This window comes from Melanotaenia boesemani, chromosome 6 (genome assembly GCF_017639745.1).
Source record: "Melanotaenia boesemani isolate fMelBoe1 chromosome 6, fMelBoe1.pri, whole genome shotgun sequence".
NCBI lineage: Eukaryota > Metazoa > Chordata > Actinopteri > Atheriniformes > Melanotaeniidae > Melanotaenia > Melanotaenia boesemani.
In genome coordinates, this window is record NC_055687.1 from 30,269,049 (window position 1) to 30,275,815 (window position 6,767).

The window sequence follows — 6,767 nt, forward strand, 5'->3', positions numbered from 1 at the left end:
AATGCAGGAGGCAGACAGATGTAGAATATTATTTTAATAAACAAAACTACTCTAGAGTACATGGACCGAAATTTGACAAAGATACCTAAAAAAAAAAAAAAAAAAAAAAATCCAAGATGCATGCATGCAATGAAGCTAGATAAACATTGCCAGTATTTTAATAATATCATTAACTAAAATGCTGCTTGCATTCATTCATGTAGGATTCTTCAGAATAGTTTTACACACTTTTACTGAGTTTTGTCTCTAGACTGCCTGATAAGGCTTAGGTAATTGTTTGCAAAAAAACTAATTTGACAAACCACCTCTACTCAGAAGTTAGACCTCACCCAAAATCCAGTAACAGTATAGTGGGAATTACCACATTTCAGATTGTCTCTCTGTGAAAACAGTCATGGTTAGCAGAAAAAACTGAACAACAGCAAACCAGTTATAATTCTGTCTCAGAGGCAAGAGAGGTGCTGGCACGAACGCGGGCGCTCAAACTAAATAAAAACTGAATCCCGTCAAGGTCACAGTGCCACAATCCACTCAAGTGCATTGCTTTGGGAAGCCAGAGATGTTGAAACAGATGTTTTTCATATAGGCTTTGTGGCGTGAAGTTGATGAGAGCTCTGTTACATTAGTGCAATGCACTGCGCTGCAGTAGGAGTCGCACTCAATTACATCTTTGCCTAATTACTCAGGATAAGCCCATGCTTTCTCAGTGTTGATTTACACAAATCTGCCTCAAGACCTGCACTGCCGCAGGAGTCATAAGCCACCCTTAATCCCTTTTTTGAGTGTTGTCAGTATTCTCTAATGGTCTTCTAAAAGGCCCCTTGATAACATCATTTCAACAATTTACATTTGAATATGTAGCAAAAAGCAGTGTGTGCTTCATTTTCTGAGCATGAACCTTCCCACTAGAAATAGAAATGGAAACCAAACACTGAGGTCCTAAAATAAATAGCCTTTTATGATTAATTTTATTGACCTGAAGCTGAGGTGGGAATATTTACTGTAGGACTTTCCGACCTGGACATCATCAAAATCTCCAAGCCTCTGCTCGCCAGGATATTTTATATTTGTCCTGCTGTGCCCTCAGTGCACCTGGCTGTATAAATACGACAGGATTTGTTCTGGGCTGCTTAATGATGTTTGGAGTATGTTGGGTCATGAAAGCAGTAGTAAAGTAATAAATAATGAGCAGGTCTCATCCAAAGTATGCACACTCTCATGTGGATGGATCTGACATTGTCCAGTGCTGTGACATGTATTTGTCCTCTGTTCTCTTTCCCTACCTCTTTTCTCTGATAAATTGTACATGTACACACACACATACACACACTGCTGCTCCATCCTGGGAACAAATGAAAGTGGACATGCAGTTAACAATATTAAGCCAACATTGGCTGTCTTTGTTGCCCTGCACCTCTGTTTCCCTCTGCCCTATCCCTTGATCTGAGAGCTAAAGTAGTTTGTTTCCCAATTAGAACATTGCCTTTATTGTGGAGAAGCCTGAAAAGAAGTTATTTAGTTTGCTTTATTAATGTCTATGACACATATGTATGAAATTGCTGGTATTCAATCAGTTAACTTTTACAGGTCCATTTACATCCAGTGATTAAAGTGGAGAGAAAGCAAAGCAAAATGGCTAATGTTGTGCAGGGAAGATGTGAAATGTTCAAGTTTAGATGCAAATTCACGTACTAGATAGGTTAAAAAAAGAGTAGCCTTGTGATGGATCTATCAATGATATAAACATTGAAGAGGAAAAATACCTGTTGGTTCAGTTTCCTGACATCTGGCACTTCAGATGAGCATAAGTGTTTACATGTTGCTTAGCAGTTGCAATCTTGATGAATAAAACAAGAAAGCAGCTATAGTGTTTTTTAATCACCCATGAACTCTAATTTACCTACAAAATTGCATAAGCTAACAGAAAAGGATCTTGACCAACTGAGCTTAAGTGATTTACAAACCTTCAACAAAGTGACTAATAGAAACTGTTTTGATCCCAACCAGAGAGCTATGAGCCATTTTTTCCTCAAAAATCCCTCCTTCTTTTAATGGTTTGAAAAAGAAGCCTTAATGAACTTCAGTTACATTGTTTGAATTATAGGAACAACCAAAAACATCACAAAAATAGGGTATTTGTTAGTCACTAGGAACATGTTCACACACATTAGCTTCATATGATGCATTACTCACAAAGCAGAAAGCAATGGGCTGTACTTATATTGCACTTTTTCCATCACGATGACTACTCAAAAAGCTTTACACTACATGTCACGTTTACCCATTCACACACACACACACACACACCATGATAGACACATCGGGAGGCGATGTGGGGTTCAGTGTTTTGCCCAAGGACACTTCGGCACAGAGTCAGGGGAAGCCTGGAATTGATCATCGACTTTCCAGTTAGTGGACAACTGCTCTTTCTCCTGAGCTACAGCCACACACAAGATGTGATGCACATGAACCTCAGCCATTGCAATACTTTGGTTTTAATACTAGTTGTTTCTACGAGAACAGAGGTGGTCCAACTGTTAAAGACAACCTTTCTGCAGTACAAGAAGCTTACATTCACTGGATACACTAGTATATGAAACATTCTCATTGATGTCACACTGTTCGTTTTCGCCGCCACGTTGCGTGGTAAAAAGCTAGCTGGGACTCCGCTCCCACTACAGTGACTATTAGCTGTTTCTCATCAGGGATGACGCTAGTGGACTTCACACTTTCCAAACCAGCTCAGCACTTATGTGGTCAGGTTGGACAGGGACATTTAGGAAGAAAAAAAAGTACATGCACTTGTTGGTGCTCAACATACGTATGATTTTCAAAATTCCTGATTAAAAAACTCCTTAACATCAAACTGAGGGAGATATTGCTACCTGATTTACCTTACCTTGACATACCACCTAGTCAACTGACAGTCACACTTCACAGGAGCAAAATTGAGTCAGATTAGAGGCTTATAAATATTTCATGGCAGGATGGGTATCAGCTGTGGAAAGTGCCCCATGAATGTGTCATGAGTAAGAAACCAGCAGATGCAGATAACGTTAACAATATGTAAAAATCTCCGGGTTATACAATTAGGAATTAATGTTTCAAACAATTAGTATTGCTATTGTAAGACATGTCCAACTTTGTATAAACACTGAAAACTGCCGTCACCGTGGTGCTCCCCGGTGGAGGTTAAATTTGTCTAATGTCCAACCAGTTCCACCGTGGTCGCATTTACACTGAGAAACCTAAGAATGTTTATTCATTTGTTTCACATAAAACATGATTTACGTATAAACTTGTTATTTGACTGTCCTCCTGGTTACACATAAACCTTTTTGCTTCCATTTCTTGTTGAAAAAAAAGAAGAATGTTTGCTGAAGACTTAAATGAATGAATAAGACAATTTTTAAAAACTTAAATGTAATTTGTACTCTTAGCTTGATGTTGTCTTTCAAACTTTTCCTGATCATCCTTTTGCCTTCTTTTCTCAGGAGTGCAGACAAACATGAAGATGGATGGGACATAGGCTAGGGACAACGGGTTGTCTTTTACCTAAGGGAAGACAAAATTAGCCTCATTTACATGTCCTTTAACAACAGACTAATGTGAAGTGTCTGGTTCCGGGACACAATAATGTTAAACCACTGTAGTTTGCGGCATTTTAGTAACACACTGCCTTATTTTTAATGAACAACTATATTGAAAATTAGAGCAGCCCACCATAAATGGACTTGGAAAGCGTACAAAGATTTTTTGTTTTTTGTTTTGATTAACTTACCATTACCAAAGTGCTCGCTGCACAGCTAGTTATCGTGTTAGATGGCAGCAACCCATCCAGGCCATCCTTTAGGGTCAATAGGCAGTCAGTAAAATAAAATCCCATTCCTGGGATGTCGATCGGAACATCCAAAGGCCCAACTTGAATGTACCATAATTTATTTATTTATTTATTTATTTTTAAATGAAAAGCCAGCTGTAGCAGCTGAGCCGGTAGCAGTATCCGTGCTTTGTTTATCTTTTTACCACCTACAAACGTCGCCAATGTGCAAGTCACAAGATCAGTGACAAAAGCTGAAAATGGTTTTTAGGTAAAAAATAAAAACTTTTGTAACATTATTTGCTTAAAAAATTCTAAAACCATACTTTTGAAAGGGTTTTTATTGTTATTTTTAACCCCAATACTGGCAGATTTTCCCAATTTAATACCCCCTAACAGAGACTAATGTGGCCTCCATCTTGCATCCTGCCTCTTCTCTGATCTCTCTCCAGCCAGTAAAAGTCAGTCCGGTGTTGACTCTTGTCTAATGGCTTCCTCTTTCTTTTTCTTGTTTCCTTTGACAATGGGTGTGTCCCAATTCACGCACTTCTATACTTCGAACACTACATTTAAGAGCTTAGTGTGCTGGTACAGAAATTTCAGTAAAAACTCAGTGCACGGATGCTGCCCTAAACTCGGCAAAAAATCTAGTGCGAAATGATGGACACTATGCGCACTAAACGGACACCATCTTGCTGATGTAGCGGAAGAGGAGGGACTTTCAACCAGTTTTCCAGAGCTGAATAATGGTGGCCACCGACTCAGTGGTACCAATGCAGGTGGAGGCTATTTTGTACTGTTGTAAGTATGAAGTTATTCGGTCATAATAATAATAATAATAATAATAATACAAACTACAGCATGCTTCCTATCTCTTCTGTCCCTGCCAACAGTTATGGAGGTGATCATTTGTAGGAGGCTGCAGTAGAGTTAGCACAAGTAAATCTTAGCAGTTTTTTAGCTGGTTTTGCGGACGTACATAGGCTATAGGTATTAGTTTGATTAATGCTATAGGTTTCATATGTTTATTCATGATTGTTGAACCTCCAGATTAAGCACTGCGGGGTCTCTGGCTTAAACAAAATGATCCTTGATCTGAAGACTGATTCAGAAACACCGCTGGTTTAGAGAACCGGCCCGTTTCGATGGTACCGCTGACTAAGCCGTAGTTGATTGTACATCACTTTAGATCAGAGTCTGCAAAGTACCCATGAAGTACATATAAACATAAAGAATGTTTGCTTTCATATAAACTGCCAATGTGTGTTCACTGTAGGTCATTTACCACCTGGGGGCTAGGACGTTGCTGTGGAGAAGAGGAGGTGGCAAGAGAGAAATGTTTTAATAAAAATTTTAAATAAAAAGTTTGCTGCATCCCCGTGTTTTAGCGTCTTCATTACTGCATTTCATATTTTAAATGATGATTTCTAGTATAATCGGTTTCCTGTTGCCAGACGTGAACGTTATCAGTGTAAACACCAATGAAAACATATGTATAATGTAAAGTACTTTAACTCAGTGAAGATATGTTTTAAAGTTATCGTGTTTTAAATTGCACTTTATACTAACAGGTATGGGGGAGACATGCAGAGACACATGAACGTGTGCTGATGGTTTCTGTTGTTGAGGTAGATAATGAAAGCCACGGTACTTTGTTTCACAAATGAGGCCTTTTAAAAGGCATTTAATAGCATAAAGTATGATGACATGCAAACATGTATGGGAATGTGATTTTGGATTTGGATTTTGGCAGAACTTGGACGGATTTTCCAAAAAAATGTATATTAACGGAGCGGCGCTGCCATTAGGCCGCATACAGGAGGGTCATATACCTTAAAATAAATAAATAAGCATACGTTCTAATTCATGTGCAGTCCGAGGAGGATCCTGAGTTGGATGCGACAAAGTTTACAGATGGGGTTAAGTAGGGAGTAAACAAAAGAAAGTAAAATCAAGAGTTGGAAATTCATTCTGTAAATTAAGTGCAAAACGTTAGTGCTCAATTTGGATCAGGACTTACCTATGATAGTGTGCACTACAGAAAGTAGTGCTTAGTGTGCATTGCTCACTACCTTCCAGTGCACTCACGTACGTGTGTGGTTTGAGACACACTCTATGTCTTCTGGCATTTCTTTACTGAATCAGCCTTGCTGTGTGTTCAATATGTCCAGTGTGTTGATACTAGTGTGGTGCATGTGATGCAGCACCGTTAAGCAAAACACAGCTGTCACAAGATGGAAAACAAAAGTTGTGAAGTGCGGTTTCTCAACCTGAGTCAAAAACTTTAAGGTTGGAAACTTAAGTTGCATTACTTTACATAGAACATAACGATCAAGCAATCATAACAAATCAATTTATTTTGGTGGTGTTTGGGGGCAAAAGGAGCATGTTATGAACACACATGCATTATGTCATTGGACTGCTGAACCTACTTCCTTGTGTCTTGGTAACTGATAAAAAGTTAAAGTTCAAGCTGTTTAAGTGTGTATACTTCAATGAAATGAGAAAAGCTATTGGCAAGGCTTTCTCATAACTTAAGTGTAACATTTTTGCTTCTGGTATGAAATATGCAAACACACAAGCACGTTAACAATTAACTTTTGGTTACTTGTGAAAGTCCTGCTTTAATTTTTATTAGATTCTATGTGGCACTTGGGTATTTTCTTGTGATTTGGAGGTGTCTAGCATAAAGACATAAGGCTATTGTCAAAGAGAGTTAAAACACAACACATTTTCCTGCATTTTCATAGAATATTCACACTAGCATTGGGCACTGTGGTTAAGAAAATAATAAAAACATTGTTCCCCAACTCAGTTACTCTCGAGCTCAGAACAATCCAACTGATTATTTTATTATTTCAGACGATAGAGTTTAGTCCTGCTGTGGCTGTGTATGGTTCTTCCATGTGCTATTGAGGCCCCTGTTTGGTAAATGAATAATCTCTTA